We start from the raw sequence: 23990 nt of genomic DNA, 5'->3' as shown, positions 1-23990 counted from the left end.
AATTCAGGCCTCTGACATTTAACGTGGCTACAGTAACAGTTGTAACACGCTTGTTTTGTGCTTGTTTCTGGTGAGGAGAATAATGCATACTTAACTGTTCTGCGTTGCGGAGTCACACGTCCAGTCTATGATGCGTCTCAATTAAATAGTTCCAAAAACACTGTCATCAATAGTGGTTGCTCCTGCTTCCTGCATCTTTAGTGGAGAAAGTACAGTGAAACTGGTCTGCTTCAGTCTCTTTGCTGCAGGAGTAGTGTCACGTTTTCCTTCCCCTTGGGAATCAGGCTGCTTAAGCTCTGTTCCGCTTCTTCCCGCCGTTCTCTTCGTTGTCAGTTCACTTTCATTCATCTCTACGTCGTCCTCCTCATTCTGTCGAGCCTCGTCTACCTTGTCCAGTCTCTCGACATTTACAAATGCTTCATTGCTTTCTTCTTTTCCATTCAACTTCGTTTCCACGGCCGTGTCTCCGTCCGCCTCTTCGGTGTACATTTCCCTGTCAGGTTCGTCCTGTTGCTTAGTTAGCGATGCATACGTAGTGACACATTCATTTTCCTCATGTCCAAATCTCCGGCATTTTTTACACCAGGGAGTGTTACATGCCTTCCTTATGTGCCCAGCCTGTTTGCATCTCAAACATAGCGGTGCACGTCCACGCACATCTAGTAGGACCTGGCAACCCGCAATAAATGTCAGATGGGGAATGTCATCCAACGAACCACTTTCCCTCATTTGCAAGGTTACCTCACACGTTGTCGTTTCCACCTCCTCGAAGAACGATGTTTTCCATGTTTGCCGAGTGACCTCTTTCACTTTCCCAAAGTCAGCGAACGTACGAATGACTGCTTCATCAGGTAATCACCTCGGAATCCAATGAACTTTCACCACAACTTCTTTCAAGTTGGGATCGACGATTTTACACGTCCTTCCTTTCACCTCTATCTCTTTCACTGCAAGCAGTTTGTCCTTAGCCTCGCCATTATGGAAGCTAATAGTCCATACGTGGTTGTATTGGTACACTCCGAAGTTGGCGACATCTTCCTTCCTAACTTTTCCATCAAGTGCTTCACCAAGATGGTGCACGTTATAAGGTCTTCTGGTAGGGTCCGCATGGAGAAAAACGGTGTTGCAGGCATGTTTCCCGGAGGGCATTGGTGGCATAATGAAACGGTATTCAGTAGTGCCCTTCGTCACTGTCACTGTCTTGTTTACCCGGCTAGGCCTAGCCGTTACAGCCGCCCCAACGGAGCTCATGATGCACACGACCGGTTAGCACAAGCGCCGGAAGTGGAATCCCACCAGCGGCGCCGTTTCCACTCCTCTCTCCGACGAGGTCCATTAATAAAACGTATGATTCGTAGTAATATTTCCTTCACTCGTTTTCTTTGCCTCCTGGTAAATTCCTTCTACCTACGTTTCCACACTTGTAATATTGCTTCTGAAATGGGTCTCAAACAAAGTTGATCATCAACATGCGCTTTAGAACATGGTCCTTGGCACATGCAAAAGCGCTGCGCCGCCCGGGAATCGAACCCGGGTCGCAAGAATGGGAATCTTGCATGATACCACTACACCAGCGGCGCCGTTTTTTTTTTTTACCATTTTTATTTCGATACATTTTAACTTGACATCAGATTAAAAACACTTGCATTTAAAAGAGTGGACTCCGACTTGGAGCAACACAGCCGCAGAATTGTTCAAGCCATTCCGGTACTTCTCCTCTGTATTCAGCATATCGTTTCATTTGTCTTAGTTCTTCTCTTAAATATACCATCGGTGGTCTCATGGGCTCCTCGTTTCTGCCAGCAATGATGACTTTCCATAATGAGTACAATGCGACTACACACAAGACGTCATATCGTGGCCCTTTCTTCTCTGCTAAGGGTAAGTAGCGCATCGTGTGGGGATTAAGTCGCAAACTTTTCCCAATTAATATACTTAGGTCTTGCCACAGGAACTGGGCCAATAAAGAAAAATGTGTTCAATAGTTTCAGGTTCTCTGCAGTAACGACAGTTAACTGACCATGGTACGAATATTCCTTTCGCTGCCAGCCACGATTTCACGGGCAAAGTGTTTGTATGTATCTTGAAGAAAAATGTTTTTAGCGCTGGCTTAATCGGCATTTTCCTAATACGGCAAAGTACATCAGTACCTGGCCAGTCACTCGGAATTTGTCTGTATATTGGAGTTGGAAAGAGGCATTCAATGAGATCCGCTCTTAGCTTGCTTCTTGACACACTGAACACGTAGTCTCTTGTAAACCTAGTCAGTAGGAACCTTATACTTTCCACCACATCATTGTAGAAGCCAGACAACACAAACGTACGTTTCACAGTCCCTACCACGACCTGCGGTAGATATACCTGTCCAACACTCTGCAGCATTTCACACAAAACAGGGTGCCTGCATTTGCGAAAGAAAAAGAGCCTCACAAGTAGTTTTTGGACAAACAGATGCTGTAGCCCTACTCCCCCATCACGTATCGCTTTGAACAAGTTGTTCCTTCGCATTGCCTCGAAGTTTGATTTCCATATCAGTGTCGCAAACACACGGTGAAGTTGTTGAATTTTGCTCCTCGAACACTGCATCACTTGTAACAGGTAGACAACTTTTGCCACAAGGAACACATTGCAGACACTTGCCCTTTGGAAGATGGACAGCTCTGTCCCTTTGCACGTGTTTGTACGAATTTGCACCTTTTTACACAGTTCTGTCCACATCCCATTAGTGTTTCTGGTTTCCTGCAGGGGCACACCTAAGTATACAGTCGGATTACACTGCCACCTTATACCCTCATACATCGCTGGTGTAGAGCCCCATTGTCCAGCCCATATACCAACTGATTTTTCCTTATTAAGCCTGGCACCCGACAACTTAGAGAATTCTTCAATTTCCTTCAGCACTCCCGCAACACTCTTTCTGTCCGCAACCACAAACGTCAGGGCATCACCGTAAGCCAAGACCTTCACTATGCTGTCACCCAGGTGATAGCCTCTTATATCCATGTTGCTTAAAACACTTTGGCACAGTGGTTCTATATAGAGGTCGAAGAGTAGTGGGGATAATGGGCACCCCTGTCGTACCGATGATTTCAGTTGGATTGCACGTGTGCACTTATTATTAATTACCAGTTTCGTCGTCACTGCGTTGTAACAGAGACGAAAACGTTCCGTGAACACCTTTCCGACATTCATGTGCTGGAGAGTGGAAAATAAGAAATCATGACTCACACGGTCAAAGGCGTTCGATAAGTCGGCCTCAATGACTGCCGCCTGATCACCTTCTTGCCTGCATACATCAATTACAGTACGGAGCACATGAATGTTCGTTTGGATGCTTCTACCCCTGAAGGCACAGGTCTGATTATTTGCGACGAGGGTTCCCATGACTTTCTGCAGCCTAGCTGCGAGGACTTTGGCATAGAGTTTATAATCTACATTGCTGAGTGTGATAGGCCTGTAGTCTGCGACACATGGTATTCTTCATTCTGCCTTTTTCTTCAGTATTAGGACGGTGTGTGATCGTCGAAACGATCCAGGTAGCAATCCTTCTCTTTCGGCTTCCCGATATACTTCTAATAACACCGGTGATAACAAATCGGCAAACTTTTGATAGAACTCGGCCCCTAGTCCGTCAGGTCCCGGTGTCTTGTTCTTTCCCAATGATGTCATTGCCGCTCTTATCTCTTGTAGTTGTAATGGATGGTCTAACATTTCTTGGTCTTCCGTTGTTAGCTGCGTCAGCTTCCATTGGTTTTCACAGTCCGTCAGTTTCGATTTTCTTTCTTTACCTATTAATTCTTCATAATATTCTTCGAAGCATCTGTGTATTTCTGTCTGTTCACTGATTATTTTTCCTTCATGCTGGATTTCTTGTATAACATTCTTCTTAGCATATTGCATTTCTTGAGTGAAATGCCGTTTACCAGGTAGCTCATCTGGAAGAAATTGCTGTGATCTTGCCCTAATTTTTGCGCCTTCATATTTGGAGTGATTTATCAATTCAAGCTCGTATTTTATATCTTCCATTTCTTTATAGTATCTTCCTGGACTTTCCGATTCCAATAACGTGACACTGTGCAGTTTTTTTCTTTAATTCGTCTTCACGCCATCTTGCTTGGTACGCTATGATGCTGCTTCTCTCGATAGCAAGGAATCGTATTCGCTGCTTGAATTGTTCCCAGAATAAAATCTGGGTTCCACTGTCTGGTATGATCTTTGCGATTTCCTTCTTGACATCATCCACAAATTTCTGGTCTTCCAACAATTTCACATTAAATTTCCAAAGCACCCATCCTTGCTTGTATGATTCTAAAGGCTCGGATTTTCTCAATGTAACTTCCACGAGACTATGATCACTGAAGTACACTGGTTCCACCCGGTATTAGTAGACTTTCTTCGTACTTGACGCCGTAACATACACACGATCTAACCTGGCATGGGCATTCTTTTGGAAATGAGTAAATCTCTGTGTCTTTGGCGCTGCATATTCAAATGCGTCTATCATGCCTGAGTTTCGTATTATGCTTCGTAAAGCTTCTGTACCTTTATCAGTTGTCCCTTTTACATTACTTCTGTCGTTATCTTTCAAGGTGCAGTTAAAGTCACCCAGGAGCACTGTGTTATCAACTTCTGTTATAATCTTTGTCAGCGATTCGAAGAAAGCGTCTCTTTCTTGAGCTTCATTAGGTGCGTACACAGCAATAAACCGCCACAGGTCGTTATCTATGAGGACATCGAGACGAGCTGCCCTGCCTTGATCATCAGTTGCATATTGCAGCGGTATCATATCTTCTCTTTTTTTTAAACATAATAATATTCCCGCTGAGTAGCCATCTGCATGGCTGTCGACAACATCATCTCTCTGTTGAAACACGATGGTGATTAAATCTTCAGTGGCTTCTTGAGAACTTATTTTTGTCTTCTGTATCGCTATCAGATCTAGGTTCGGGAAATTTTCCAGATAACGCTTCAGCCGATATTGCTTTTTCCGTGAATTCAGACCTCTTATGTTTAAAGTAGCCACAGTAATAGTTTTTTCGTTCATGCAATGGTGTGTCTGCAAAAATTGAAGTGGTGCATACTTAACGTGTTTTCAGCTGTTATGAGGTTGAAGGGGGAACACACCGCTGCTATATATTTCCAAAAGGCACGTTATCCAAACACAACGCTCCGATTTCTTGGGGTATAAGAGGAGAAGTTACGTTGAAATCGGCCTGCTTAAGTCGTTTCGCACAGGACGTAGATCCACGTTGTTCATTTTCATTGCCGGCAGAAACACTGCTTGCTTGTAATAGTCCACTAACCCATCTTCTCGTTGGTTGCTGGTCGTCACGCTGCAATTCAGAGCCTTGCTTCTCATTCTCTACTTCCATGTTTGTCGCTATATCTCCGTTTCCATTGGATTCATTTCTTTGTTCATTCTTCTCTTCTTTTTCATCTATCTGGATGTCGCTGTCCGTGTCCTCCACATGCATTTCTCTTGCAGGATCCTCCCTCTGTTTGGTTCGCGATGCATACGTAGACACGCATTCTTCATCCTGATGCCTACATTTTTTTACACCATGGTGTATTGCAAGCCTTTCTAATGTGGCCTACCTGCCTGCATCTCAAACATAGCGGGGCACGTCCCTGTATGTCTAATAGCACTTGGCATCCCGCTACGAAGGTTAAATGGGGCATGTCGTCAACAGAAACATTTTCCTTCAATTCCACGATCACTTCCCGCGTTGTTGATTCCACCCCTTCAAAGAATGAAGTCCTCCACTTTAGCCGGTTCACTTCTTTCACCTTTCCGAAGGCTGATAAGGTTCGAATCACTGCTTCATCCGGAATGTTTCTCGGTATCCAGTGCACTTTAACGGTGACATCTTTCACATTAGGATTATTTTGCATTTTCTTCCTTTCATTTCTATTTCGCCGGTTGCCAATAATTTGTCCTTCGCTACACCATGGTGAAAACATATGGTCCAAACGTGATTGTACTGGTACACTCCGAAGTTCGCCACATGTTCCTTAGTCACTTTTCCTTCAAGGGCTTCACCAAAATGGTGCACATTGTAAGGTCTTCCACTCGGGTCTGCGTGCAAAAAAAGCGTATTCTGAGCAAAGTTGCCTGTAGGTAATGGTGGCATGATGAGACGATATCCAGGTTTATCCTTCGTTTCTACCTGTACTGTATTAGCCCGGCTAGGCCTAGCCGTTGAAACCGCTCCCGAGGAGCTCATGATAACCACGACCGTTTGCCTTCGCAGCCGGAAGTAGAATCCACCAGCGGCACCGTTTCCACTCCTATCTCCAACGAGGTCCATTAATAAAAACGTATGATTCGTAGTGATATGTCCTTCACTCGTTTCCTTTACCTACGTGTAAATTCCTTCTACCTACGTATCCACACCTGTAATATTGCTTCTGGAATGGGTCTCAAACAAAGTTAATCATGAACATGCACTTTAGAACATGGTCCTTGGCACATGCAAAAGCCCTGCGCCGCCCGGGTATCGAACCCAGGTCACAAGAAGGGGAATCTTGCATGATACCACTACACCAGCGGCACCGTTTCCACTCCTGTCTCCAACGAGGTCCATTAATAAAAACGTATGATTCGTAGTAATATTTCTTTCACTCGTTTCCTTTACCCCCGTGTAAATTCCTTCTACATAAGTTTCCACACCTGTAATATTGCTTCTGGAATGGTTCTCACACAAAGCTAATCATCAACATGCACTTGAGAACATGGTCTTTGGCACATGCAAAAGCCCTGCGCCGCCCGGGAATCTTGCGTGATACCACTTCACCAGCGGCGCCGTTTCCACCCCTATCTCCGACGAGGTACATTAATAAAAACGTATCATTCGTAGTAATATTTGCTTCATTCGTTTCCTTTACCCCAGTGTAAATTCCTTGTACCTACGTTTCCACACTTGTAATATTGCTTCTGGAATGGGTCTCAAACAAAGTTAATCATCAACATGCACTTTGGAACATGGTCCTCGGCACATGCAAATGCGCTGCGCCGCCCGGGAATCGAACCCGGGTCACAAGAATGGGAATCTTGCGTGATACCACTACACCAGCGGTGCCGTTTCCACTCCTATCTCCGACGAGATCCATTAATAAAAACGTATCATTCGTAGTAATATTTTTCTTCATTCGTTTCCTTTACCCCAGTGTAAATTCCTTGTACCTACGTTTCCACACTTGTAATATTGCTTCTGAAATGGTTCTCACACAAAGTTAATCATCAACATGCACTTGAGAACATGGTCTTTGGCACATGCAAAAGCCCTACGCCGCCCGGGAATCGAACCCGGGTCGCAAGAATGGGAATCTTGCTTGATACCACATTTTTTTCCCTTTATTTTAAAACATTCGGCGTTCGAAAAAACGTTCACGTCACACACAGTATCTTTTTTTTTTTTTTTGCCATGCGTACTTCCACATGGCTTACAGGACATTCACGCATCAACTATGTGTCAACAAAAAGGCTCATTGCAATTCCCGCCACACACATGTGGCATGAAAACTCCAAGCTACTTGAGGGCCCTCGCTACCTAAACAACAATCCTAAGTGGAATCACAAAACACTTGGTTCAGCAGCATGCATATACATTCCCGCACCAAGCACTCGTTAGTCATTCGTTTTCTCTTTGCACGAATTCACGTTAATGTTATTTCCGGACCTCTTCAAACAGGCCCATTCCTTGTACTTTTCTCTTCTTCTTTTGAGTCGGGGCCGTCCATTTGGTAGCGATCTGACGCTGCAACCAACTCCAATGTCCATTGCATGGCACTAAAGAAACAGGACAACGGAGTTCGTACGTTTTCCGTACAACTGACAAAGTCTTGCCTGTGTGTCCATAGGGAGTAAATTCCAACCACCACTATCACTTCCCAGATATCTGTGTGAAGGATGTCACCAAAGTCGAGGAACTTCATTTCCTCCCACTCCATTGTGGTTCCTATGCCTGCTATAATGCGCGCTTCTGCCCAGAACTGTATGGCGTCCCGGCAGTCCACAAATACCTGTCTCAGGGTTTCTTCTTCACAAAAGCAGCTGTCGCATTTGAGGGACCAGGGTATCTCAAAACCCTTGATGTGCATCCATGTCTTAACTGGCAATGTTTCCGTGTGGAATTGCACAAAACAGTCTTTGATCCATGGAGCCACTGGCATACGGAGTAACTTTTTGAAAACATCCGATTTTTCCCTGCTGGGGAACACGCTTCTGTATATCGGGGAAGGAAACAGTAGGTCGATGACGTCCCAGTATAGCTTTTTTCTTTTAACGTTTATCAAGTACTCCCAAGCGAACCTATCACACACGAACTGCACAGCCTCGGCCAAGTCCTTCTAAAACTTCAGGGCGGGGCGCTTCTTGAATCCACCTCTTGAAGTGGCCATCCATGGTGCTAGGTATGCCGAACCCATCGTCTGCATGGCTTCTCGTAGGATCCCGTTCATCTCGCCCCGGAAAAACAGGAAGCGCTGAACAACAAGTTTCACTGCTATGTTGACCATCTGGAGGCCACCACGTAGCTTCGAATGAAACAGGTTGGTGCGGTGTACAGTGTAAATTCCTTGTACCTACGTTTCCACAATTGTAATATTGCTTCTGAAATGGGTCTCAAACAAAGTTAATCATCAACATGCACTTTAGAACATGGTCCTTGGCACATGCAAAAGCCCTGCGCCGCCCGGGAATCGAACCCGGGTCGCAAGAATGGGAATCTTGCATGATACCACTGCACCTTTTTTTTTTTAATTCTGATAAAAATACACTGTACACTTTAAAAACCTTCCCTGAATGTCACCCCCCTACCTAGTGGCTGCTGCTTTGCGGCCGTACACTTGTCTGCAAAGATTAGCCTCCCCTTTCTCCACTTTGTTTTTTACAATCTTCCAGCAGTCTTCCAGTTCGTCGTCTTGCAGCACGCTCAATGTCCACAGCAGCTTTTCTTTAAAGCGTTTCCACGGAGGCACTGGCTTTTCTCGGCACTCGATCTCGTCCATTCTGAAACTCCACAGCGCGTATAGTCCCAGCACTATCAAGCTTGCCACTGCGTCGCTTTCCGAAGCCTCACCAAAGTCCAGAAATTTTATAGTAAGCCACTGCAGCGTGACGTCCTTCTCGATCAGTTCTCTAAACCCACACCAGAATTGCAGAGCTCTTCTGCACAGCAGAAACACGTGAGTGAGCGTTTCCTCTTCTCCCGGGCAAGCCGCGCAACATATCGACCAAGGTACGATAAATCCCTACCGTCTGAGCCATGATTTTACAGGAAGCACTTCCCAATGAAGGCTGAAGAAGTCCTTCGCTTCTGTGGGGACCTTGAGTTTCCTTACTCTTTTAAGGACACCCTCGTTATTATTGGGGGCCTGCACATTCTATAAAGCGGTGTAGGTAGACTTGCTGCGATCGTGTTCCAGTAGAGCTTCTTCTTCCCCACAGCCGTCAGGTAATCCCACGAGAACCGTTGTTCAAAAAAAGTTACTGCTTCTGCTATCTCCCTGTAGAATGCCAACGCGGGCGTTCGGCGGCTTGCGCCTACTGATGATGCCGTCCACCTCGCAATGTAAGCGCAACCAAGCACTTGAAGCGCCGCCCTAAGGAAAGGGTCTTTCTGCTCCCGGAAGTACAAGAAGCGTTGCACTTTTAGTTTGATGCTCAGGTTCACCAATCCTAAACCACCTTTTTTTAAGCTAAAGAAGAGATTCGTACGTCGCATCTTCTCCATCGTCGATTTGCAGATGAAGGTCGCGCACATTCTGTGGAACTTGTTGCACGTATCTACGTCGATTCTGGAACACTGCGCAACGTAGAGCACTGCGGGGTATAGCACCGAGTTGCAGATATAGGCTCTGTTGGTGAAAGACAAATATCTTCCTTGCCAACCTGTGAGGTTTCCATGGACTGACGTCAGTTTCCTTGCCCATGTCGTTCCTCTGTCCGAATTGAAGGTAACGCCCAGATACTTTCCAAGTGTTCTTGTCCAGGAAATTCGCATGAATTTTTCAGGTGCGTATGTCCATCCGCCCAGCCAGGTCCCCAACGACTTCGCCAAATTCAAGCAGGATCCCGATACTTTGCAGTAGTCTTGTATTGTCCTGATCGCTTCGCAGACTTGGAGTTTAGATGTGCATATAACGGCGCCGTCGTCTGCATAAGCCAGCAAGTTAACGTGTTCGTCCCCCAGCTGTATCCCGTTGATGTACTGGTTTCCTGCAATCCTCCTGCACAAAGGTTCCAGATAGAGAGCGAAAAGCACTGGAGATAAAGGGCAGTCATGGCGGACCGCAGAGAGGATGGGTATTCCCTTGCCAACACTGCCATTCACCCGGAGCCGAGTCGATACTTGATTGTAGCAAATGGTGAGCCATCTGATAAGGAATCCCCCAATTTGGCATTTTCGCAGCACCGCGAACAGAAAAGAATGATTGACACGGTCGGACGCTTGGCTCAAATCAGTTTGAAGTACTGCAAAAGGCTGAGATGATAAGTCCGCTACTTCACACACAGTGCGCATGATGTGCAAATTTCTTGCAATTGACCTCCCGTGCAGACCGTATGGTTGATGAGTTCCTATAACTTCCCGTAGTCCGTTTTCCACTCTTGCGGAGAGAATTTTCGCTAAGATTTTGTAGTCAGTACACAAAAGACTGATAGGCCGGTAGTCAGAGAGAGATGGAGTGTCATTACATGATGTCTTTTTTTGGTATTAAGACTGTGATGGATTGTCTCATGCTTGGCGGAAGCAGGCCTGTTCTGGCCACGTCTTCGAAAACTTTCTTCAGAATACCGCACAACAGATCGCGGAATATTTTATAGAAACTGGCCCCTATACCATCAATACCAGGAGATTTATTCCTTCCAAGCTTTTTTATAGCTCTGCTTATTTCATCTTCTGATATTTCTGTGTTGATAATCTCCTGACATTGTCCGCTCACCGTGGGTAATCCTTCCAGCCATGACCCATATCCACCTTGTAGACTTGGCTTCTCTCTGAAGAGGCTGGTGTACTTCTCTTGAAAAGCATCTATGATGTCTTAATCCTTGGTCAAGGTACGGCCCTCATTTTTTATCGCATTGATGGTGTTCCTGTCTGCTCTTTCCCGCTCCTTGAATCGGAACACCTTGTACGGCGTCTCCTCCCTTGCTAGCGTTTGCACTCTGCTTCGAATCAGCGCTCCATGGTGTTCTTCTTCGTACAGCTTTTGAAGTTCATTTTTAACTGCCTTGATGTCTTCTTTAAAACAGCCTGGATGACTACATTCTGCTTCTACCAATATTAACAGCGTTCCCATAAGCCGTTTCTTTTCCCGTTTTTTCTCGAATGCTCTGATCTGCGAATACTCGATGGCTGTTCTTTTCACCTTGTGTTTGAATCCTTCCCATGTGACAGCATTTACGTCTTCGTCCGTGCTATATTCTTCTATCAGTCTCCTCATTTTTTCCCGGAAGCCATCTCCCTCCAGGATACTTTCATTCATTTTCCATATACTGTGTCGTTCGTTTACTTTACTGGTTGGCCGTTTCTTCACAGCAACTGACACCGAGACTAAAGCGTGATCCGAGAAGAATTGAGGCTTCACCTCATAGTTACTCACATACGGCATTAGTGTTCCGGATATATACATCCTGTCCAACCTAGCGTGGGAAGTCCCTTGGAAGTGAGTGTACTTCATGCTCTCTGCCGACTTTCCATCCCATACGTCCAGTAGGTCACTATCCTGTATTAATTTCAGGAGATCCTTCCTACTTGTGTCAGCCTTCACTTGCTTGTACGAGCAGTCCTCTTTCCTCAGTACGCAGTTAAAATCACCACACATCAGGACCTCCCATGTAACGTTCACAAACTGCTTGAGCGACGCGAAGAAGTCTTTTCTGTCCGTTGTTTCATTGGGAGCATACACACATACGATTCTTATCATTCTCTGGCCATGCAGGACATCCACTATACACAGCCGTCCACTTTCGTCAAGCACACTATCAATCACAGCTAACCCGCGTTTTTCCTCACCAGAATCAAAGTGCCCGCACTCCCACCTATTGCTGTTGAAGAGTAGCACCAAAATTTCTCCCTAAAGAAATTCACGAGTTCTTTTTCTTGTTCTATCGTAGCAATCTTTGTTTCTTGAATGCAGGCAATATCAACCCTCTCGGCAGATAACACATCGCTGGTCCACGGCTTCCGCGTTCTTGATAACAAACTCACTACATTTAATGTTCCCACCTTTATTGTCTTCGTACTTGCCATCTTGCGCTTAGTTGATAAAGCTGACGTAGCCCCTAACTAAAAGAAACCGGGATCGTCCAACTGTGATGACCCAACTTCCTCCAAGGGCAACTGTACTTCAAGGGTACGTCCCTGACATGCTTTCTTTTTTATGTTCTCCAAAATGTCTTCCTGGTTCGCTTCCGCTGATTCTATGTTTTTTTCCAGTGTCCTCCCCTTTCCTTTTTCCGTACGCCTCATGTACAAGGGACCAGTCCTTCACAGTCTCTTTGCATTCTGGCGGCGTTGTTCTATTGTCTCCCGGGTCTCCTTCCATTATATTTCCTTTCCCTGCGACGAAATTAACTTCAGCTGCTTGTTGTTCCTTTTCCTCTCCTTGCTGCATGGCATGTTCTGTGTCCTGGATATCCATTACGATTTCTTCGTTATGTTTTTCCGGCCAGCCTCTTGTCATTGAAGCATAAGTCCGAACGCAGTCCTCTTGTACATGTCCAAATCCCTTACAGCTACAGCAGTAGTCCGTCCTGCATTGGCTTCGTATATGTCCCACCTGCTTACATACTAAACATAATGGAGGCTTCCCTGGGACCGATATCAGCACTTTCGCACCCATTATTTTCAGCTGGTACGGAATGCTTTCAGTGGAAACGCCATCCTTAAGCTGTATGGTGACGGAACGTGTAGTTGTTTCCACTCCTTCCAGTCCAGGTAGCCGCCATTTCTCTCTAACAATATCAGTGGTTTTTCCGTACGTGGACAGTGCACGGCGTACTACTTCGTCCGAGACATTCATTGGTATCCAATGTAGCTTTAGCGTAACCCCGCTTGAGTTGGGGTCGATGATCATACACCTTCTTCCCTTGACTTTCAACACCCCAACTTGCCTTAGTTTCTCTTTTTCCGCCTCCGAGTGAAAGGTGACGATCCACACGTGGTTGAAAAGATACGAGCCAAAACTTGCTATCTCCTTCATGTTCACAGCTTCTCCCAAAGGGGCCACAAAATCCTGCCCTTTGTACGGCCTGGCCGACGGGTCTCCATGAAGAAACACAGTGTTCTTTGAAATTTCACCTTTTGGTAACGTTGGCATGATTATTCTGTACGATTCATTCCTGTACCATGTTGTTAGCCTCATTCCTCAACGACGACAATTCATCCCGGCTAGGCTTAGCCGTTACAGCCGCTCCAACGGAGCTCATGATGCACACGACCGGTTAGCACAAGCGCCGGAAGTAGAATGCATGATACCACTACAACCAGCGGCGCCGTTTCCACTGCTATCTCCGACGAGGTCCATTAATAAAAACGTATTATGCGTAGTACTATATATACGTTCTTCATTCACTTCCTTTACACCAGTGTAAATTCCTTGTACCTACGTTTCCACACTTGTAATATTGCTTCTGAAATGGGTCTCAAACAAAGTTAATCATCAACATGCACTTTAGAACATGGTCCTTGGCACATGCAAAAGCCCTGCGCCGCCCGGGAATCTTGCATGATACCACTACACCAGCGGCGCCGTTTCCACTGCTATCTCCGACGAGGTCCATTAATAAAAACGTATTATGCGTAGTACTATATATATGTTCTTCATTCACTTCCTTTATACCAGTGTAAATTCCTTGTACCTACGTTTCCACACTTGTAATATTGCTTCTGAAATGGGTCTCAAACAAAGCTAATCATCAACATGCACTTTAGAACATGGTCCTTGGCACATGCAAAAACCCTGCGCCGCCCGGGAATCGAACCCGGGTCGCAAGAATGGGAATCTTGCATGATACCACTACACCAGCGGCGCCGTTTCCACTGCTATCTCCGACGAGGTCCATTAATAAAAACGTACTATGCGTAGTAATATTTTCTTCATTCTTTTCCTTTACCCCAGTGTAAATTCCTTGTACCTACGTCTCCACACTTGTAATATTGCTTTTGAAACGGGTCTCAAACAAAGCTAATCATCAACATGCACTTTAGAACAGGGTCCTTGCCACATGCGAAACCGCTGCGCCGCCCAGGAATCGAACCTGGGTCGCAAGAATGGGAATCTTGCATGATACCACTACACCAGCGGCGCTTTTTTTTTTCACCAGCTAATAACGTTTATTTACAAACATTCAAAATAAGGTATGACTGTACAGTGTTAATGAGTGATGTATGATGAATGAATGATGCACACCGTAGCATCCAAATACACAGGATACAAAAAAATACATGGTACACGACACACAGGTTACACAGGTCACATACAGAGAGTAAAAATTTACATACACACAGGATAGAAAAAAATACATGGTACACAACGCACAGGTTAAACACGTCACACAGAGAGTAATAATTTACATAGAGGACAGCGATTCACACAGATGCTCTAACCACGGTGGTGCTTCCAAATGCTGCATGCAGCATAGCTTCAGCTGCGTTATTTCTACTTTAAAATACTGCATGGGCGACGCCAATGGCTCTTCATTTCTGTCTGCCATACGCAGCTTCCACAAGCAATACATAGCTATCAGCATGATAATATCGTAGCGTATATCTTCATTCGGATGTAAAGGTAGGAATCTGATTGTATGTGGGTTCAGAGAGAGGCGTTTATTCAGTACTTTAATCTGTATGTCGTCTCAGAAAAACTGTGCTTCCGTACAATCAAGAAAGATGTGGTCAACGGTTTCAGGGACTTTGCAAAACCTGCAGTTGGCAGACCATGGAACATATATGCCTTTCTGTTCCAACCATGCTTTCACAGAGCGAGCGTTGATGTATGAATCTTGAAAAAGAATGTTTTCATATTCGGCTGTATGTGCATGCGTTTGACCCTGTGTAAAACGTCCGCTCCAGGCTCTCAGACGGAATTTGCCTGTAAATTGGCACGGGAAACAAGGTATCTATCAAATGTGCTGCCAACACTTTCTTTGAAACCGAAAAGAGGTAATCTGGGGTAAACCTGACTTTTAGAAAGTTGACGCAGTCCACGACCTCCTGATAAAACCCTGTCAACTGCAAGCCTTGCTCGTGGAAGCCAACATATATATCAGGCATATAGTTGTAGGCTACTGCTCTCTTCACGGCGTCTAATAGGGGGTGCACAGACTGCCTATAAAACCAGAGTCTCATAATTAGCTGCTTTACAAACAAGTGCTGTAGACCTAAACCTCCATCCTTGACTTTCTTGAAAAGGTTTTCTCGGCGCATTCTTTCAAATGTTGAGCACCATATCGTGGTGGCAAACACGCGATGGCATGCATGTACGATTATACGGGAACACTGAAGTACTTGCAAAATGTATACCATTTTCGCCACCAAAAACACATTGCAAACTGAAGCCCGCTGGAATATTGACAGTTCCTTGCCTCTCCAAGTGAATGCATGCTTTTTCATCTTATCAATTCTTTCTGACCACATCCTGTCTGTGTTTCTACTTGCGTGTAATGGCACCCCCAGGTAGTCCGGGTTGCTCGTCTGCCACTTGATATCGCAAAATATTTCTGGAGTTGAACCCCAAAGCCCACACCATACTCCTAAAGACTTCTCCTTGTTTACTTGAGCTCCAGAAGCTGCACAAAACAAGTCGACCTGCTCCATTATTTTTTCGACGCTTCTCTTATCTTTCACCAAGAACGCAACGTCATCTGCATACGCCACAACTTTAACTTCAACACCACCCAGCTGAAAGCCATGAACGTCATACTGACAGATTACGTGTCTACACAACGGTTCTAAGTACAAATCGAAAAGTAAAGGCGATAAAGGACAACCTTGCCGGACCGAAGCTCCAAGCGCAATCGGGGTGGCAATGAATCTATTCACCACAAGGCTCGTTGCAACTAGTTTGTAGCACAACTGGATGCGATTTACAAACCTATCTCCCATGTTGACATGACGCAGCAATGCGAACAGGTATGTATGACAAACTCTATCGAAAGCTTTCGAAAGATCCAACTGTAGAATCGCCACATGCCCACCCTCATATCTGCACCAGTCCAACACCGTACGAACTAGATGTATATTGGTTTGTATTCTTCTATTCTTGATGGCACACGTTTGATGTTCCCCTACTAGATGGGGCAACACAAATTGCAGACGTGCAGCAAGCACTTTAGCGAAAATTTTGTAGTCCACATTGCAGAGGGTAATAGGCCTATAGTCAGTCACTTTCGGAGTGGACCCCTCAGCTATTTTCTTCGGGATTAATACAGTGTGCGACCTCCGAAAACTAAGAGAAAAAATGCACTTTTCCTCCGCTTCTGCATAAAGATTAAGTAAAACAGGCGTGAGCAGCTCTACGTACTTCTTGTAGAACTCTGCTCCCAAGCCATCCGGCCCGGGAGTGCGGTTGAAAGCTAACTCTTTGATTGCACACTGTATTTCTGTTGCTGCAATGTCCGACCCCACCATTTCTTTCTCCTCCTCACTTAGCTTTGGCATGCTTGCAATGTACCTATTTATCAAACCCTCATCGACTTTTCGTGCTGTTTGTCCAAACAAACTCTTATAGTAATCGACGAATATCTCCCTCACTTTCTCAGAGTCACCCACTACTTTACCCCCGTGCTCTAAACTTTCAATGCGCCTACTACGCATCTGCTTCCTCTCTGTTGCCAAATAGCTTTTGTTTGGCGTTTCATCCGGCAAATATCTCTTTGTTCGACATCTAACTCTTGCGCCTTCATACCTATGTTCGCTGAAAAGGTCGAGCCGGAGCTCGATTTCCTTTATATCGTCGAAACACGTGCCTGGGTTTTTCGCCTCAAGCTGTACCAGACTGCGATGAGCTTCTTTCAATTTGGTTTCTTCACACATTCCTTGATATGCTATTATATTACTCCTCTCAATCGCGTAACCTCTAACCTCCTGCTTGAAGATTTCCCACTTTTCGGCCCAGCCTAAGGGATTCTCGGCAAGACATGCAAGCTTTCGTCGTGTGTAATCATCGAAAACAGAGTCCTGTAAAAGCTTCGAATTCATTTTCCATAGCTTCCACGCCTTTGGAGTGCGTTTTGCCGTTTCGGGATTTCCAATTGTTGCCACTACGAGACAATGATCGCTGAAGTGGACTGGGAAGACTTGGTATTTCGTCACCTCTCTGAGTTTGTTGGCGGAATAGTATATGCGATCCAATCTAGCGTGTGAGTTCCTTTGAAAATGTGTGTATTTAATTGTGTCTGGTGTACTATATTCTGCAGCATCAATCAAATAATGAGTTTCTACAATGTATTGCAGACACTCGGCACTATCATCTTCAAGATTTCGGAACGTGGTTCTGTCACTCGCTGAGAGGACGCAATTAAAATCTCCCAGCAACACCATGTTATATTGGTCATCAAAATATTGTCTGGTCGATTCGAAGAACGCACAGCGTTGATTCTTATCATTTGGAGCATATACGACTAAAAACCTCCAAAGTTCCCCTCTAATGTCTACATCTAGCATTGCTGACCTACCATCTGCATCTACGGCATAGTATACATGGGTATAGGAAAGACTTCTCTTAATGAGAAGCATGACACCAGCAGAATATCCAATGGAATGGCTAACGAGCACTTCGTATTGATTCATGAAATACTGCGATAGCATTTGTTCGGTGTCCCGCTGCGACTCAATTTTTGTCTCTTGAATAGCAAGAATGTCAATTTGAGGAAAACCATCCAGTAGCCTTCTGAGTTGGTATTGTTTCTTTTTAGAGTTCAACCCTCTAACATTAAGGGCTGCAATGACCAAATGACCCACAGCCATGATTTCTATGCTTCAATAGTGATTATGTATTTACTTATCAAATCAAATCACTTATGAAATCACTTTAGTGAACTGGAAGAGCAGCTTAAGCTTACCGACTTTGGAGGAATCTAGTTGCGCATCCTGCTAACACAACACTGAGGTAATCCAATCTCCCCAACACAATATGCTGACAAAAACCCAATATCGTCAAGAACAGAGCGGTCCACTTCAACAATCTTCGGAGGCATTGTCGCCGGCGCCGACTTCCTTCCCTTCTTCCTCTTTGGTGTGATCCAGAAATCATCTTCTATCTCTTCGGTCGCTTCATTTCCAGATCCTTCTAAACTCGACGAGGCTGTATCTTGACGCTCCTGGAGAACGCTTTTCTCCTCTTCTTGTTGAGGGTCACCCATTGCTGGAGCAATGGGCGTGCCTGCTTGGGAAGCTACTGTCGCCGCAGCAGGTGCAACAGCAGACGAAGGAACAGGAGCGGCAACGGGTGCAGCTCCATCAGCATCGTCGTCGCATTCCATGTTGTGCTGACTGTCCTGGCTTCCATGTTGTTGACGAACCCTTAACGCGTATGTCACAACGCACTCATCTTCCTTGTGTCCAAAACGGCGACACGTTTTGCACCAAGGGGTGTGACATTGCTTTCTAATGTGCCCCACGCCTTTACACCGTAGGCACAATGGCGGTCGCCCTGGTATTGCCACAAGAACTTGACAACCGCACACATACATCTGGTGCGGCAAGCTGTCCGCAGTTACACCATTTTTCAGTGTAATTACCACTTGCCGAGTCGTCGACTCAGCTCCTTCAAAGAATGAGTCCTTCCACTTTTCTCTGACAATGTTTGTCACAACGCCATATCTTTCAAGCGCTGCTTCGATTGCCTCGTCAGGTACATGTTGAGGGAGCCAATGCATTTTGATATGAAGCTCTTTCTTATACGGACCAATGAGCACACATCGTTTCTCTTTCACCGCTACTTCGCTGAGGCTAAGAAACTTATCCTTTGCACTCACGCTATTAAAGGTCAGGACCCAAAGGTGATTGAACAGAAACGGACCGACCGATGTGACCTCGCTCCGAACAACTTTGTCCTTCAAAGCGTCACTAAAATGGACAATGTTGTATGGCCTCCCAGTTGGATCAGCATGTAGAAAAACGGTATTTAACGCTACAGTACCTGATGGAATCGTTGGCAGAATCATTTTGTAACCTTCATCCCGGCGCCGTTTCCACTCCTATCTCCGACGAGATCCATTAAGAAAAACGTATCATTCGTAGTAATATTTTCTTCCTTCGTTTCCTTTACCCCAGTGTAAATTCCTTGTACCTACGTTTCCACACTTGTAATATTGCTTCTGAAATGGGTCTCAAACAAAGTTAATCATCAACATGCACTTTAGAACATGGTCCTTGGCACATGCAAAAGCCCTGCGCCGCCCGGGAATCGAACCCGGGTCGCAAGAATGGGAATCTTGCATGATACCACTACACCAGCGGCACCGTTTTCACTCCTGTCTCCAACGAGGTCCATTAATAAAAACGTATGATTCGTAGTAATATGTCCTTCACTCGTTTCCTTTACCTCCGTGTAAATTCCTTCTACCTACGTATCCACACCTGTAATATTGCTTCTGGAATTGGTCTCAAACAAAGTTAATCATCAACATGCACTTTAGAACATGGTCCTTGGCACATGCAAAACCGCTGCGCCGCCCGGGAATCGAACCCGGGTCGCAAGAATGGGAATCTTGCATGATACCCTCTCATCTTCCCCCCGATCGCTTCCGTAGTTCATTGTCCACATTTGTTTCGTTATAATGTTCATTCTTTACGTCACATATCGATTACTGCATTAATTAGCACATTTTTCGTTCGTTTATTCTGTTATGTTTGTTCTCTTGTTCAGTTATGTTCTGATATGTTGCAGTCTATGTACTTTTTATTGCCTATTTTCTATTGTATTAATATGCTGTTTTCGTTGCCACCTCTGCCACTCTCCCATGTAATGCCCTCTGGGCCCTTGGGATTAATAAATGAAATGAAATGAAATACCACTACACCATGTTTCCACGGACATCTCCGACGAGGTCCATTAATAAAAACGTATTATGCGTATTACTATGTTCTGGGTAGTTTCATTTTAAATCGAACAACGTGTGAAAGTCGTATTTTTTAATTCGCTCAGAAAAAAATTATGTTAGAGGACAGTTCAAACGACGCAAATCGCGCCACGTGCGACGCTCGTGCGTGAAGTAGTTTCCGCGTAGGAGAGGGGGAAAGTCGGAGGCTGCTTGGGCGCGCTTTCTTCTGGAGCGACTTTGACGGGATCTAGCACCGCTGACTTTATGTCTAGGAACTGTAGGATTTTTGTGATTATAGGCTGCACCATAGACACTGTCGACAGCCACCCACAGAACTCTGAGAGCCACATATTTTCTGTTAAAAAATGCCAAACTTCGCGTAAACGTTCAAAAAGGCCAAACTTTGTTACCAATTTTCTTCATGACGGAACGTCTGAGAACACCGAGCTTAGTGCCATTCGATAGGACGTTGAAAGAGCTTTCGTGCTGTATAAAATTCATTTTTTTCAGCCCAGTTGTTGCTGTGTTATTAACTTGAGAATCACACATGGTAGGCGAAAATTGCCAATGTTGCATCTCAATTTTCTCAAAAATGCCATCTTCGATTTCCTTGATTATTTTTCAAAAGGTGGTGTCGTGTCTCTACTTTAGACGTCAAGTGAGACAATCTTTTATTTTTGCCTGAGAGACGCGCGGCGATTTTTTTTTGTCAGGCAGGGTGCACGAGGCTGCGGCCTTGCGCGCCCCACCCACGAGCACGCCACCTTCAACCTCTTCTTTGCTACATGTGTCCCGTTGACGGAGAAATCAATGACCACACTGCGTGAGCTTGTTGTAGTGTCCCCGGAGCATCACTTTACGTTTACCCAATGGTCTCTCAGTTCCGTCAGGCTCATTCAAACCGTGGGAGAGTACATGGGTTGTCTGTGCGCCCTTGACGAGAAGCCCCAGTTCGACGAACATACCGACAAAGCAGTGAGAAGAAACGAAGCGCTTCGTAGAGATCTTTATCCACTGGCAACATCTTCGCTTTTGTTTCAGGTTGCCGCCAGTCTCTTAGGCAGTGTGAAAGGCACATCCTTTTCATTGGTAGAAGAACGAAAACCGAAAGTTTCGAAAAACGTAAAATGTGCCCATTGCGAGACCCCTGCAGGTGGTGGCTGCCACCATTGGATTAGCATCATCCGATAGCTTTAGACATGACCTTTCACATGATATAACGTGACTGGGTTCAAGCGCATTCTTTGTCCGCCTAGTATCGCAAAACCACGAGTGGTACGCGAAAATTTTGCATGTTCGATCTTAATTAGTTCTAAAAAGCCGGGATATTTTTCACGATTTGTTCCACAGGGGCAGAATTATGTCGGAACTTTGCGCTGCTGGTAAAGTACCTTTTCTCTTTTTGATTGAGACGTAGGGCTACCTTTCCGCGGAGCGATTTTTCCATACAAAGGCGCTCTTCGTATGCTTACGAGCGCGTTTTGCTTCGTAGTCTTTGCTTTGTAATTTAATGGCCAGATGTTGCATTATGTACTTATTTTGCACTGATGGTACGTATGTTTATTTTTTCCTTTGGAGACGCAGGGCAATACTTTCGTGGGTGACTTGAACTTGCTATTACGCACTTTCATGGGAGTCGCACGCACGACGTGTGCGTATACGCACGTGCGCATATTCACTATTCTCCCGCACATGTGCTTGAGGCAATGCACATACGCACGCTATGAGGCTGTCGTGCGAGTTAATATTAAGAAGGCAGAACTACGGCCACAGGGGACAGAAAGTTACAACACCTGAGAATACAAATTGGTGGTCGCGTTGTTGCAGTCGCCTCTTAACTTGGGCGCAATGAGTGATAGCTCCGAAGGTGTGCATGCTCTCTTTAATTAGTTTTATGCTCCGTAGCGTTATTTCGGAACCACGACGAGTGGTACAAAACCCGTAAGACCGCTGTGATGACAGTTGCTGCTCTCAAGTATAACACGTACACCCTCACCGAGATGTGTCAGTGTCACCTTGGGAATCAAAATTTCCGACAGGACAACGCACAACTAAAATCCCTCGTTTCCGGTAGCCGTAGGTACCTTAAACCATCGGTGTGGTCTTCAGTAGTCCTTCTGGCATCCATGCGCTTGAACCCATTCACTTTATATCATGTGAAAGGACATGTGTAAAGCTATCCGATGATGCTAATCCAATGGTGGCAGCCACCACCTGCAGGGATCTCGCAATGGGCACATTTTACGTTGTTCGAAACTTCCGTTCTTCGTTCTTTTACCAATGAAAAGGATGTGACTTTCACACTTCCTGGTGGACTGGTGGCAACCTGAAACAAAAGCTAAGATGTTACCAGTGGATAAAGTTCTCTACCAAGCGCTTCGTTTCTTCTCACTGCTTTGTCAGTATGTTCGTCGAACTGGGGCTTCTCGTCAAGGGCGCACAGGCAACTCATGTACTCTCCCACGGTTTGAATAAGCCTGACGGAACTGGGAGGCCATTGGGTAAACGTAAAGTGACGCTCTGGGGACACTACAACAAGCTCACGCAGTGTGGTCATTGATTTCTCCGTCAGCGGGACACCTGTAGTAAAGAAGAGGTTGAAAGTCGCGTGCTCGTGGGCGGGGCGCGCAAGGCCGCAGCCTCGTGCACCCTGCCTGACAAAAAAATCGCTGCGCGTCTCTCAGGCAAAAATAAAATATTGTCTCACTTGGCGTCTAAAGTAGAGACATGACGCCACCTTTTGAAAAATAATCAAGGAAATCGAAGATGGCATTTTTGAGAAAACTGAGATACAACATTGGCAATTTTCGCCTACAATGTGTGATTCTCAAGCTAATAACACAGAAATAACTGGGCTGAGAAAAATGAGCTCTATATAGCACCAACGCTCTTTCAATGTCCTATCGAATGGCACTAAGCTCGATGTTCTCAGAGGTTCCGTCATGAAGCAAATTGGTAACAAAGTTTGGCCTTTTTGAACGTTTACGCCAAGTTTGGCATTTTTTAACAGAAAATCTGTGGCTCTCAGAGTTCTGTGGGTGACTGTCGACAGTGTCTATGGTGCAGCCTATAATCACAAAAAACCTCCAGTTCCTAGACATAAAATTAGCGGTGCTAGATTCCGTCAAAGTCGGTCCAGAAAAAAAGCGTGCTCAAGCAGTCTCAGACTTTCCCCGTCTCCTACGCGGAAACTACTACACGCACGAGCGCCGCACGTGCTGCGATTTGCGTCGTTTGAGCTGTCCTCTAACATATATTTTTTCTGGGCGAATTAAAAATACGACTTGCACACGTTGTTCGATTTAAAATGAAACTACCCTTCTTCATTCGCTTCCTTTACACCAGTGTAAATTCCTTATACCTACGTTTCCACACTTGTAATATTGCTTCTGAAATGGGTCTCAAACAAAGTTAATCATCAACATGCACTTTAGAACATGGTCCTTGGCACATGCAAAAGCGCTGCGCTGCGCCGCCCGGGAATCGAACCCCGGTCGCAAGAATGGGAATCTTGCATGATACCACTACACCAGCGGCACTGTTTCCACTGACATCTCCGACGAGGTCCATTAATAAAAACGTATTATGCGTATTACTATATTCTTCATTCGCTTCCTTTACACCAGTGTAAATTCCTTATACCTACGTTTCCACACTTGTAATATTGCTTCTGAAATGGGTCTCAAACAAAGTTAATCATCAACATGCACTTTAGAACATGGTCCTTGGCATATGCAAAAGCGCTGCGCTGCGCCGCCCGGGAATCGAACCCGGGTCGCAAGAATGGGAATCTTGCATGATACCACTACACCAGCGGCGCTGTTTCCACTGACATCTCCGACGAGGTCCATTAATAAAAACGTATTATGCGTATTACTATGTTCTTCATTCGCTTCCTTTACACCAGTGTAAATTCCTTATACCTACGTTTCCACACTTG

At 45.3% G+C, this 23990-nt stretch overlaps 8 non-coding genes across 8 annotated transcripts; all 8 read right to left on the bottom strand.

The window, feature by feature from the left end:
- Positions 1–1509: 1509 nt before the first annotated feature.
- On the bottom strand, positions 1510–1580 carry Trnag-ccc (transfer RNA glycine (anticodon CCC)). Its single transcript has one exon. It is a non-coding gene; the product is annotated as a tRNA-Gly (tRNA).
- A 4902-nt stretch (positions 1581–6482) lies between these two features.
- Positions 6483–6553, bottom strand: Trnag-ccc (transfer RNA glycine (anticodon CCC)). The gene has a single exon. It is a non-coding gene; the product is annotated as a tRNA-Gly (tRNA).
- A 455-nt stretch (positions 6554–7008) lies between these two features.
- On the bottom strand, positions 7009–7079 carry Trnag-ccc (transfer RNA glycine (anticodon CCC)). Its single transcript has one exon. It is a non-coding gene; the product is annotated as a tRNA-Gly (tRNA).
- A 6887-nt stretch (positions 7080–13966) lies between these two features.
- Trnag-ccc (transfer RNA glycine (anticodon CCC)) lies at positions 13967–14037 on the bottom strand. The gene has a single exon. It is a non-coding gene; the product is annotated as a tRNA-Gly (tRNA).
- Positions 14038–14242: 205 nt separating this feature from the next.
- Trnag-ccc (transfer RNA glycine (anticodon CCC)) lies at positions 14243–14313 on the bottom strand. Its single transcript has one exon. It is a non-coding gene; the product is annotated as a tRNA-Gly (tRNA).
- A 5085-nt stretch (positions 14314–19398) lies between these two features.
- Trnag-ccc (transfer RNA glycine (anticodon CCC)) lies at positions 19399–19469 on the bottom strand. The gene has a single exon. It is a non-coding gene; the product is annotated as a tRNA-Gly (tRNA).
- A 4049-nt stretch (positions 19470–23518) lies between these two features.
- Positions 23519–23589, bottom strand: Trnag-ccc (transfer RNA glycine (anticodon CCC)). The gene has a single exon. It is a non-coding gene; the product is annotated as a tRNA-Gly (tRNA).
- Positions 23590–23799: 210 nt separating this feature from the next.
- On the bottom strand, positions 23800–23870 carry Trnag-ccc (transfer RNA glycine (anticodon CCC)). Its single transcript has one exon. It is a non-coding gene; the product is annotated as a tRNA-Gly (tRNA).
- Positions 23871–23990: the final 120 nt, after the last annotated feature.

This window comes from Ornithodoros turicata, chromosome 1 (genome assembly GCF_037126465.1).
Source record: "Ornithodoros turicata isolate Travis chromosome 1, ASM3712646v1, whole genome shotgun sequence".
NCBI classification, from domain to species: domain Eukaryota; kingdom Metazoa; phylum Arthropoda; class Arachnida; order Ixodida; family Argasidae; genus Ornithodoros; species Ornithodoros turicata.
The sequence above is the reverse complement of the archived record's forward strand: the minus strand, read 5'-3'. Positions and strand labels throughout refer to the sequence as shown.